This window comes from Lonchura striata, chromosome 2 (genome assembly GCF_050655825.1).
Source record: "Lonchura striata isolate lonStrDom1 chromosome 2, ASM5065582v1, whole genome shotgun sequence".
Taxonomy (NCBI): Eukaryota; Metazoa; Chordata; class Aves; order Passeriformes; family Estrildidae; genus Lonchura; species Lonchura striata.
Window position 1 is genome coordinate 13,132,743 of NC_140704.1, and position 13,427 is coordinate 13,146,169.

Sequence of the window (13,427 nt, forward strand, 5' to 3'; positions counted from 1 at the left end):
TTGTTTTTGTTGTTGTTGTTTTTTTTTTATCTGGTCAGTCAATTCAGGTTTACCTATATTAGGAGAAAAAAAAAAGTTATTTTTAACTGTTATGAGAAGTAATATCTAAGGCAAGAATAATTGCATTATGTAATAAAAGCAACCCTAATGTTTAGGTTGCTCTTTAATTATTAATTGTTATGGCCTTTTCCTGAGATACCTTTGCAATAGAAGCCTTTGCTGCAAACCTTAGAAATCCAGCAGAAAAAGCCTTGAGCTAAAAGAGTGATTTCCCCTTGTCTTATGAAATTCCATTCAATTTTAGCTGCAGCCTCAACTGTTGAAAAAAAATTAAAATCATCTTTCCTTTCTTTCCCTTGCACTCCCCAGAATATAACAGCTGCACTAGGTCAGACTAAAGGGTCATCTAGCTCAGTTCCCTGTCCCTCTGACAGTGGCCAGTAGCAGATGTTTAGGGAGAACATGTAAAATATAGGGCAGACACCATATTTCCTCCTGAACCTCCCAGCTTCTGTCAGCAGTTTAGGGACTTCTTGAGTCCAACCTAAAGCCTACCATACTGCATATATAATTAGATGTTGTATTCCCTATGTGCATTACTTTGCATCTATCAACACAAATTTTGTCTGCCCAGCCATTCAGTATTATCAGATAATGCTGCAGATCTTAAGACTCTTTTTTTTCTTTTGTTACCCAAAAAATTTTTGTTTCCTTGTCTGTCCTTTTCAAGTCATACTTCATTCCTTTCCCACAGTATTTAGTAATATGTTAAGTGGCACAAGTTCTGGAACAAGTTTATTCAAGCACTAATCCAATGCCATTCTGAAAAAATATCTTTGCTTCTTAACTTTCTTCATATTTTTCATCCCATGATAGCTTTATTGCATTTAGAATCTTCAATAAGGACTAGTGAAAAAGTTGGGATTTTATAATCTTTGTACACAATATCAGCTAGGGTAATCTTATCCATATCATCCTTTACTGCTTCAAAGAACTCAAATGGGTTTATGGGGAGATACTTAATTTTTCAAAAGCTGTGATAAATTGGTGTGTGTACTTATGCTCAATTTTATTATTGTTTACACCAGATTTCATAGTACAAAAACCAAACAATTACAAAAATCTCTGGAATTAATTTTAGATATGGGTGCCATATTTTATTATTTATGTAAGGCCCTTTAGAGGTTGTGTGTAAACAACTCTGACAATTTGCTACCACTCTTTGTTACCACTCTTTTCACTATGGAACAATGGTCCATAATGAAACATCTGCTAATACATGATTTTCAACCATTTCCTCCAAGTCATCCTGCAGAAAAGATCTCCCTTGCATGTGATCAGTCTCCTGTCCTTCTCTAGCCCACAGTGAGGGACTGAGGTCCTGGGCTGCCCACCTGCCTCCACCTGAGGATTGCTCAAAGCAGAACAAAGCAGCAACTAGGTTGTGCCCTGTGAACTTCTATTATGTATTGCACTTCCAGAGTTACCACTGGGGACCAATTTAGGAACACTCAGCTCTGAAGGGTATTAAAAAGTTGTTTAATGTCATTCTGAAATACACACTCTGTGATTTTAAAGCCAATTGCAAATTAAACACAACTTTTTCAAATTCTGTCTAATTAGGGGATCAAAAACCAGGGATATCAGTTCTCTAAGCTGCAAATAATGTTCCTAAACCAGCAGCTGCTATTTATACCCTTTTCACATTGCAAAAATGGCTCCAGCCATTTGATTCAAGAAATACCTGCAGAACTGTTTGTGTTTGAAAGCAGCTGGAGGGTGAAAGAGTCTTTGGTTTGAGCATGGCTGACCTGTTTAATTCTACTGCCTGAACTAGACTGCAAAGTACTACCAATTCATGCTTTTTCACTGATGCAGCCTCTGGACACTCATAATAAGGCATATGCCAAACAAAAGGACTCCCTTTGGCATTTCTTGCAGGGGACACAAGACTTGAGTGTAAGAAATAAAGGGGATATTTTATTCAGACTATTGAGCAGAGGCACTACCTACATTTCTCCTTAGTTCTTTCATTTCTAGACCAAACAACACAGACTTCACTGAACTAGTGAGCTGATGCTTGCTCTTCACTTTAATGCCTTAGCTTTTCAAAACTTCATTCATGGATGACCCCTCAACCAGCACAGAAAAATAAATTATTATTTAGAACCTCATGTGAGCGAATCTCATTAAAATTCTTACTCTATGATTTAATATTTTCAGCTTACTATATACTCTCATGTTGAAAAGAGTGCTTGTAGGCAGAAATTGTCTAGGCAAAGCTGGTTATTTCAAAAAGTCAACAGAGATATGAAGCAGCTGAAACTCTTAATTTAAGGAGCATACGATTATTTTTGGCAACTAAATAATAAATGAAGCTTTTAGGCAGAAATAGGGGCAGCTGTGACAGGCTTTAAATTAAGAGAAACACCCATGTGTGCTACATCTCACATGTACAACACATTGTATTACTATGAGAAATCCACTAAAATAAGTAACTATTGAATCTATGAAGTCTGAAAGTTCAAAACAGAGATCAGGCACTATTTATTAGACTATCAGCAAGGTGGATAACACAGTACTTCAGCATCTTCAATCTGCAAGCCTACTGAAACTACATCAGTGCTTGCAACACAGAGCTCTGAGTACACAGAGTTTGCAGCTAAGTCCTGGATTTTGCTCAGCTAACACGTCTAACCCAGATCCTCAGTCTTTGATCACACCTATCAGATCCAGACTTTGTACAGTAAACACAGAGGTAGTCATGAATTTTTATTCCACACCAGTGTTATTAGGGCATTCAGTGGAAAACTGTAACGTCAATCTGGTCCTTCTTTTAAATCAGATAAAACTTCAAAAACCTCTGTCCCTTTAGAGGTGGAGGATGGTGGCAGTGCTTAGACGTGGATGGGAGAGAGAAGAGCCTCTATTTTGTTGTTGAGAAGGAGTCCTTAAATTCACCAGAAAAATGGGAATAGATCAAATTGCAATCTGACACAGACATCACAGAAATTTCCACAGCTTCTGAAAGATTCTTAGTAGGTAATTAGCACATTGTGAAAAATTTCTATTACTGTTAGCTATGAGCTATAATTTGGGTGTTTTGTTTCACTATCTTTACCTGGCTTTGGAAAAAAAATCTATATTACCTAATTCTGCATCCATGATCTCTGAGATGGACATAGAGCACAAATATTTTTTCCAGTCTAATCTTAGCTGCATGAAAAAAAATTTTAAAAAAATAAATAAGAGGGATGGAACAGCAAATACTGCATCGTTTCTGAACCTGGTTTGGGTGAAGAAATAACCTTTTGCACCTAAAATCTAAAACTTTTTTTTCTCAAAATATTAATTATTTAAATACAATTAGTTAAGTTAGTTGCTGAGGTTCATAAACTTTTATCAGGATTATAAATTCCCCTTAGTCTACAGTATAAAAATAACAGTCAGAATGTTCTTACTCCAGATGATGATCTGAAATTGTTATGTTTATATATTATAAGCTGTCAAAATACTGGGTTGCTGGAAGTTTTGACAGAAGTTTTGTAGGCATTTATGGCACGGTTCACTGTGCTTAACTATTTGAGAAACATATTCAGCAACAAAAAAATCAGAGAGCAGTCCATGAGCTGTTAGCCCCTGTATATCCTGCTCTCTTGAGAAACATTCCATGGACTTTATGCAGCAAACACACCCAGCCACCATTTGTGCACCTGGCCCCTTGTGGACCCGTGGCTCAGGACAAAGACACCTTGTGGCAAACACCCAGGGAAGCTTTAACTACATCCACCTCCCTGCCCTGAGAGCCTGGGCTCCATCCCTGCTCCATCCCTGCTGCCACAGCTCCTGCTGGTCCAGCCCCAGCAGCACTGCCCTCCCTGCAGAAGGCAGCTGCCATTTGGATGCTCTGCCCATGTGTCTGCCTTCAGCATCTTCCAAGGGCTGCCTTCAGCAATTCCCAGCTCCTGTGAGTCCATCCCACACTGGGTCTCCCATTCCCCCTGGCTATGAGTATGGGGAATGGAGGAGCTGGAATTCACACAGCACAGCAACAGACACATTACAGGATTTCCCAAGCTTACAAATGTAGCTTAGCGTCAAAATGTTAGAGTAATTTTATCAGGCTTTAGATGTCACATATCTTTGATATTAAATATTCAATAATTTGATTAGTAGCTCAAACAGGTGGCACTGCACAACTGCACAGCTCTTCAAAATAACTGTGCAGCACAAAGGTTAAAACAGATTCCACTCAACTCCACTTGCTTTTCAGTGAAACAAAGCAAATTCAGAGCTGCAACATGCATTAATGTGTATTTTATACACTGACCTTCCTTTAAGCTTAGCCATTTAAAAGTAAATACTTGAGAATTATTTACATTGCATTTTTTTCAGATCAATTAATATAAAAAACTAAATATTCATACATTACATCTGCATTTTCATGGAATACTACCAATCTTCATTTTCACTGCTTCTTTAATGTTGGCAAGGAGAAATTAATTGCATTAATTCCTTAATTTTTCTATGAGGAATCTAACTTTGATTTTTAAGATATGGCAGTTTCCTAATTAATTTTATTTGAGGACTTGCTTCCCTGAAAACAAACTTCAGGCAAGGTTATATGTAGCTATATATTTTGCCTTGGTTGGAAATCCTTATACCACTGCTTTTTTTTAGCACTTTCAAAGTAATTAACAAAGTCAAAAGTCTCTCATGGCATCATGTTTCAGTCATGCTAAAGCCTTCTGCTTTAATCTCCACTCTCTGGCACTGAAGTGGCACTTAGCTTACCTAAGTGAAATAAATTAGTACAGGAAAAATTCAATCCATGATGTACTTCATTCTGCAGTCTTACCCACTTTCAGGGAACTTCATGCCAGTAGTGTAACTCTCCCAAGATAAATGTAACTATGCTCTATACAACTGCATAAATGTTAAAATAAAGTCAGGCAGAAAAACCTGGCATTTTGCCAGTTTCAAAAGGCACAGAAATATGTTATTCTCATCCACTATAGGTTTACAAATTTTGCTGTGAGCAAAACACATTTTTGCTGCATCCTTTCCTAAGTAATTTTCCCAGGGTAGAATATGATTCTTCCTTGAAGAATTTTGCTTCGCAAAAAAAGAAACTGCTAGAACTTTTTTTCTTATGAAAAGCAGTTTTCTGGAGTACCTCACAATGAAACACCTCTCCTAATCACCTAATTATTCCAGCATCTATAGAAATCAGAGACAGGTAGTGCAAAATAACAGTTCTAAATTCTTCCCTAAAGGTTTCTTTTCTCTGCACTTCCCCAGCCTACTGGAACTCATGTTAGCCAGGTTGCTCAGAGACATTCACACGAGGATGCCAGAAAATTCTTCATTTTGGATTAGAAGTGAGTGAATTTTTTTTTTTTTTGTGAGATTTAATAATATTTTCTCAGGGAAAATAGATTTATTAGTGCTGCACAGTCTGAGCTATTGTGGTTTTTTTTAGCAACACTGAATCAAGCTGCATCTGGGGGAAAAAAAGAAGTAAAAACCCTTCTATCTCTCAGCTGATAATTCAGTGCAACAGGGGCACCTCCTGGAGCAGGCCAGTTGTGTGCCATTCCTTACACATCATGAGCAGGTGCTTTTCCCATAATGACATGGGATATGACATAAGCCCCTCCTTCATGCTGCTGAGGGACATCTACACTGCAGATTGTGTAGTTGTCTTCAGGATTCCTAGTTAATATAATCCCAGAAGCACAGGTATAGCAGCACAGAGCATAACATGGGCAGCAAAAGGCTGTGAAATAGAAACATGAAGAAATAAATAAATATTCAATAATTTGAATATTTATTGGGCTCTTCTAGCTGCTATGACCAAAGTGCTACTGAGCCTTAGGCTAAGTTGTTTAAAGCTGCTAAGGAATGTCTTATAGTCCACATCCTTAGCATTCCTCCAAAGCTCTTTTTCCTTTCTGTTCCACCTGACTGGATGCTGATCCAACGAGACACTGCTGATTTATTTGTTGGATGAAACTGGCAAAACCATGTATGTCCATTGGCTTGATTCATCTTCTATGTCTCTTTCATTCCATGCCAGTGAGGAATGGTTTTTTATTCCCTGACTGACATGCTGTAAGGTTTGCTTTCTTTGCTTTTTTGCTTAGATTATGCAAATTAGATGCAATCAGATGTCATTATTGTTATCTAAATTGCTCACCAATATGTCATATTTTGCAGAGTATAATGCACTTTACGGATGTTGAAAGAGCAGAGTGAAAAGGCTCACATTCATCTCTTGTAATTTTTATGGAGGCTGGACTTGGTAAGCTAGCAGCTTAAGCTTTATATTAAATAAAATGCTTTTCTATGCAGCCTCTCTACACAGACTAAAAAACCTAACATGTGAGAGGTAAATAAAATGCAAAAACAGTTCTCAGCAAAGCCAAGATGATATGTTCACTGGATTAAAAAAAAATATTAAATCAATTAAATCAATTACTTTTTCCCAAGTGGTCATTGAAAAACAGCACATGTCAAAGAATTTCATCAAATGAATAAACATAAGTATAATTAAAAGAGGAGTTGAGGGCCAGGGCTCCAAAGCTGACACTGACTTCTGCTTGTCACAAAAACAGTCAGTGCTGTTATAGGAGGGTGGAACCACTACAAGAGAGTTGGAAGCTGAGCTGTATTTTCTGTTTATGCACCAGTCTTGCAGCCTCTAGACTGGGAGTTTGGGTTATTTTAGTTTTGGACCTTCTAAGAGTTATTTAACTTATTTCTATCTCCAACACATAATTCAAAGGCTTGACCTCAGGCCAGCAGCTACATGTGTCTGTACACTCACAAATATGATGGCTCTTTATCTTAAATTTAACCTGAAGCCACCAGAACAGCAGGCATGCATCTGTACAGTTAGACTGGCAAGGTGATGAGGTGGAGACCACAACCAGTTCAGACACTGAAGAGGCAGAGTGGGATGGGATATTTAAGCCATGCTCACTAGTGGGTGGCACAAACCCCAATGACTTCAGCTTACCTTTGCACTTCCCTAGGAGGCCCCAAACAGGTACCAGAAATAATACCCCAAATAGTACCAGAGCTATATTTTAAAAGTTTTGGTTGACAAAGGCTTTTTTATCTTTTATACAATGAGAAACCAGACATGTCTTACATGCAAAGTAAATACCAGAAGAAAATCCTTTAAGACACTGTGCTGAAAATTTCAGTCAAATATACTTTGTCAAACTAGATACACACTCTATATATTCTCTATGAACTTTTCCCTGCTGAAAAAAAGGTCATGCCTTCCAGCTATTTCAGAAATGAAAATACCCCACACAGGTTATATTAAAACATGTGCAAGTGTATAAAATATATACACAGTCAAATGCAAAGTCTACAGTCAAATGTAGCATTGAGGTTGTTCAATCAACCACACAGGTCAGGAAATTCCAGAAGTTAATGGCCCATGGTCTTCTCTTGTATAACTTCACTGAAACTATTTTGCATTCCCAAAACTCACTGACATAGAAATATATGAAAAATTTCCATTCATTTTAGTTTATTAATGTTTGTTACTTAATTTATGGTGGAGACTAGTAGAAGATTCTATCTGGATGTATTAACATTATGATAAAACTGATTTAATTTCAACCTGGGTGTATAATCTTTGCATGAGAAACCTGGAATCAAGACCAAGTGGTCCAAAGACCGATTTAGTACTTAACAGCTCAGGAGTTAATTTCCTATCTCTCTTACAGATTCCCAAGTGATCTTTGGTAAATCTCATGCAATACTAATTCATTCCCATACTAATATATTTAATATAAAAGGACTTTGTTTCATTTTGATCACTTTATTTCCTTCTGTAAGAACAATGAAATAAATCAATTTTTTAGCTTGCATCAATCATATTTTTATTCATTAGAACATTTATTTTGAAATCATATCAAAAGGAGCATATTTTTCCCACACTGTCATAAAATAAGTAACCGTTTTAATGCTTTACAAAAATCCAAAATGGACTCACTAGTCATGGAAAATATCAGCATGAAAGGACTTTTATAGAGGTGAGACTGACTTAAATAGGCTTAGAACTGAACTTGAACATATGAAGGAAATTTGGACAATTATCCCATTGACTTTCCCATTGTCAGAATGTCACCTAGTTGTGTCATGTTAGCTGTCACTGCTACATTGCACATTCTTCTGGAAGAAATGCACATACATTTCCTGAAAATATTGAAAAATTTCATAACTCCATTGATTTATTTTCAAAAAATAAGAGATGAAGAAAGTCTTGCTCTTTTAGTTAAGTTCTTATCAATTGGTTGTCTTACAGTTAATCAAAGGCTGAGTGAGGAATGCTTCATGGTTTTGAATTTTTCTTTAATTTTCAAATATATTTTAAAGTAATAATATGTATAATATGTTTTTACATATTTGGAAAATACCTTTTACTTTTCCTTAACCTAGTTTCTTAGTGAAAAAAAAAAGCAGATCAACTCTATTTAAACAAGTCATTGTCTGAATTTTAAAATATATTTTAAAGTAATAATATGTATAATATGTTTTTACATATTTGGAAAATACCTTTTACTTTTCCTTAACCTAGTTTCTTAGTGAAAAAAAAAAGCAGATCAACTCTATTTAAACAAGTCATTGTCTGAATTACTAAGAAATACTCCTCTAAAATTGCAAATTTCTGGTATTTGCTTAGAGAAACTAAGCTGAAACACACTGGCAACACTAAAACACTATTGGCATTGTTGATTTATATCACAAATTGTCCTTGTATTTTTATTATTGTGTTGATGTGTCTTGTTGAATAAATATTTCTTATGCCTTCAAATATCTCTATTAGAAGGTAAAATACACGTGGATTTCTAGTAGACTTATTTATCTAGACTTATTTATCTAAAATGCAGAATATACTTGTTGTATTTAAAGGTCTCATTGATATCTTTCATGTGTCCTTACAGCTTCATTAAGTTGTATGGAAATATTATGAAATTGATGTATTTGCTACTGGGGGTGGTTTCACAGGTGTTTAAAAATATGCCAACTGTCTTCCAAAATATGGCAAAACTTTGATATCATAATAAAATTATATAAGATAACCAAATACATGTTGATATTCCTCTTTGGGTAGTATGTGAGATCTAGTTATAGATGCTCAGTTTTCCTTTTCTGAGGATATTTCAATTTAAGTGTAAACGCAGAATTAAAAATTATGTAAAAGAAACGGGGAAAAACTCACTGAAATTTCTCAGCCTTGAAGTGTGGAGTTTTAGAGAGGTTATATTTCATATTCTGTTTGTTCTCAAAGATATATTTTTGTCTTTAGAATTGTCAACATATGGCTAAATAAACGTGAAAAACATTGGCAAGGCTTTAATGTAAAAAAAAAAAAAAAATCTGGTTAACCTCTATTTTGCATTAAAATAACTGGTGAAAAATTCTGTCCCCCAATGTATCCATAAAATAAGACTGATTTGCCTGAAATTTTCATGTATGCTCTGAAATTCAAAAAAAACAATCAAGAATGAAAACTGGTGCTCTGTAGATCCAAGTGTCCCAAGAAAATTCTACAAATCCAAAGAATGCTCATGCATGCTACATTTTCTACACTAATATCTCATTTAGCAGTCAAATGTGAAAAAGTACATGTAGCTGGGAAACTTCCTAAAAACAGTACAGGGGGATGGGAAAGAGCACACATGTTTTAAGTGAGGCCATTATTCATCTGTGCTCAAAATCAAAAACTGTACTCATGAAAATAAATGTTTGTCACTAACTAAATAAATTTTGTACTAGTTAAGCCCTTCCTTATCTGTACAAAATTAGTCATAAGTATTATTATTGCTAAGTTTTAAAATCATCTGTCATAAAAAAAATATTTACCTCAATCTTCGATTTTCTATTTCTTAGTAGGAACTTGTGCTTTTCCCTGAGTTTGGTAAAGATGTCCTTGGACTGTCCCACTCAGATGAACCACTGCTGACAGGAGTTTGCTGCTGCTGCTTCTGCAAAGAGCTGCAGCTAGGATGGAAATAAACCTCCTGGCTCTGGAGCCCAAAGCTGTTCACAGGCTCTCCCTCCACAACTTGCAGTGAGTTGAGAAAAGTTTAAACTGCAAAGTCACCCACAATTTTGGGAGCAAGGAGCAGAAGTTCAGATTCCTTCTTTCCCAAGAAAGTGATGGCCTGAGTGACTGAGACCTTAGTAGTCATTGCACACAAACTTCAGTGCAATGCAGGGATGTAGGGTCCCTGGAAATTCCTTGAAACAGAGGGATATAATTTCTTATGTTATATGTAAAACAAAAATAAGAAAGTTCCAAATTGCCTAGAGACTGAAAAAGTGACAAGTGTCAAGCCATTCCTGACAGATTCAGCTACATCAGTGCTAGAGAAAATGTTTTCACTTCACTGATTTTCTCAGCTAAAACTACAATCAAAACAGAAAATAAAATGCATAGTTACCAAGATGACAGTTATTTAGACCCCAAACCTGACTTCCTTTGAATTAAAAATGATTTCTGAAAAAGAAAAAGTCCTAACACTTAACTGTTTTAATTTTTAAAAAATAACAGCATTCAAAAATTATTACATTCTTTTACTCTGGCTTTCCATTTGACAGTTTTTCTGTTTCCTTAATTATGCAATACATGGTAGACTCTTGGATTTTCCCAAGAGGTTATAATATACCATCTCTTAGAACAAACACTCTAATTGGGTACATAATTCTGGCTTTTACAAAGTGTCTAATCAGCTTCTAAGGCAGATGAATTCAGGTTTGTATACCAAATGTTTGAGCAAAAATACAAATGTTTTAGTGAAGAGTATTTATAAAACCCCTTGGCCTCAGGCGTTAACTTCCTTATGCAATATCTCCTGCTTTGAAATACCCTCTGCCAGAGCCTCTCTTACTACCAAGCACAGGGACAGTTTCAGACCAGAAAAAAGGCTAAACTGGGCACTGTGAACAGCCCACTTCTAAATATGCAGGATTTTTTCATTAAGAGATTAAAGTGCAGGTAGATTATAAATTTTCATATGCTCACAGACTAATCTCCTGATGCTGTCTCCAAACCCTTCTGCACCTTGTGCCTCTCTCACTAAAATCACTGCAAGTCCCCACAAAACCTACATGTATCAACAAGCTCTGGCTGGACCCAAACCCCAGCAAAACAAAGCTTTCTTGAAAGCTACAGGATTAACAAATACTACAAAACTAAAGTAAACTGTAGAAAATGAACTGCAGGTGTACAGATCCAGTGAGCGTTCCAAGAGATCACTCCCAGGTGTAGAGGATAGACAGACAGACCAGCTCCTCATGATGTGATAGAAATGTTCCAGCATTTGAATTTTGCACACGTTCCAGCATTCACATTATGCAAGTATTCCATAGTGAGAGTTATGTTCTCTGAAGCATGAATATAAAATAAAGAAGCTTTCAGTGGAAAATATGTGTGCTTTCATCAGTATTTTTCATTTAAATGTTCTTGCATGCTAATCAGAGCCATCATTTAGAACACAAATTCACACTTCTCTGGTATCTCAGTTCATTAACTGCTGCACAGAAAGGGCTGTGGATTCCAGAAGAAACATCAGTCCAGAGATTGCTCCACATGGGGGAAATCTCTGATCTTCTGTTTGGCTTCCAGAGAAATCAAGGGAGTTTTATAACGATGGGTATCTGAAAATTTGTGGGTGATAAAGTCTGAAAGAAAGACCACTATTTAGGTTAGCAGATAACTCCAGACATAGCCAGCCATCTAGCCAGCCCCACAAGAAAGCAGCTTCACATCAAATGAAGAGCAGTTGATCTCACAAACACAAACTTAGGAGCCATCCAAAGCAATACACAACTGCATTCTTGAGAGACAACAGGAATATCTGTATGGACATAAACCACAATACACTCTGCCAGAAGTATGACATCTCAGGATAGGAAGAGATATATGCAAGAGTCCAGACACCATTTATGAAGTTCTAAAATGTAAAAGCCACAAATTCTTTTGTAACATCACAATTCCCTTAGTTTTTTCCTGCAAGTCAATATTATCTGTGTCAAAATTGCTAAAAATCATCTTATCTCATTCAACATCTTTTGGATTTTCACACAATAAAGTCATCTCAGTCCATATATTTTTCAAATAACTGGATAAGGCACACTCCATTTTCTCTAGCACATCAGTAGTGCCTAGAAAGGGGAAAATATATTTTTTGGACCTTTTAGAAGTTTCATGTGAGTTGAAGCGTGTCATGTTGCCCTCTAATTTCTGTGAAGAGGAAAAAAGGAAAAAGAAGATTCTTCAGAAATGCCCAGAGATACAAGGCAATCTGACAACCTTACTCACAGGCTACCCATGGAGTAAAGTATCACTTAACACAAGTACAGTTTGTAGGTACCATATTGGGTCCTTTTATTTGCCTTTTCTGAAATGTAAAACCAATAAATAGTAGAATAAAATATTTCAATAACATTTTTGTTTGTTTCACATTATTAATTAACACCAGATGTTAATTCTCTATATTTTGCTTTTGGGACTGTGGAGTCCTAGGCTCATATGAGCTATGACTTCTGGTTAAGCTTGATTAACTTCCCAATTTCTACTATGTTCATTCTTGCTGTCATATTGAAATCCAATTTTCAAGGGGATGCCAAGTCCTTGATGAAAACAGTCTTTTATTATATACTAACCAATGGATTAGAATTAGATTGGACTCATATGGGAATAATCAATCACAACTTACATTTAGGACATTCAGCACATTTAAAATGCACTTACACATACAATGTATAAAAAAATATATACTATTAAAAGCATTGTTTTGACATAAGTGAAGAAAATAGAGATTAAAAGTATTCTAGGTCATTTGGACACATCTTTCTTCCATTAATTTTAATGGAAGAGATGGACCAAGTTCATGCTTGGCTTGCAGTGATACAATTTCACAGAAGTCAGTTGGACAATATTGATTTACTTTTGCTAAGAATAAGGGTGTAGATCTCCCAAAAGAGAATCAGTTTGGGAAACAAAATTATACTGTGCCAGTAAAATTCAAAAGTATTCTCATTTGGCAAAGATATATTGATTAAAACCTCCAAGCTCTATCTTTTCTTTCACATATTTCATTCTTACTGAATTTAACATTTATGAACACAAACTACTTAATTCCCTTTAAACATTAAAAAAAAACCCATAAATAAGGGCTCCTAGATAAGCAATTTGCTGGTTAACTTCTTAAAAGATTTCTGAGAATACAGATATCCTCAGAAAATACCACTGGATTTCCTCAGAAATGTGTTAATTTTGATAGTATTTTGTTTCAGCAAAATATCCAAGCAAAGACAGTTCAGTGTTTCAAACCATGCCAACACTCTAAGAATGCTAAATGAGTTTTTATTTACCTTCTATTTAATACATTATAAAA

General features: G+C 35.7%; 1 long non-coding RNA gene across 2 annotated transcripts in view; it reads right to left on the reverse strand.

The window, feature by feature from the left end:
* LOC146768116 (uncharacterized) overlaps nucleotides 1-13,427 on the reverse strand; it is a 175,488-nt gene that overhangs the window by 145,771 nt on the left and 16,290 nt on the right. For both annotated transcript variants that reach the window (XR_014950574.1, XR_014950573.1), the window contains exon 1: nucleotides 1-13,427. This exon is cut by the window's left edge; it is cut by the window's right edge and continues 16,290 nt beyond it. This is a non-coding gene — a long non-coding RNA (uncharacterized LOC146768116).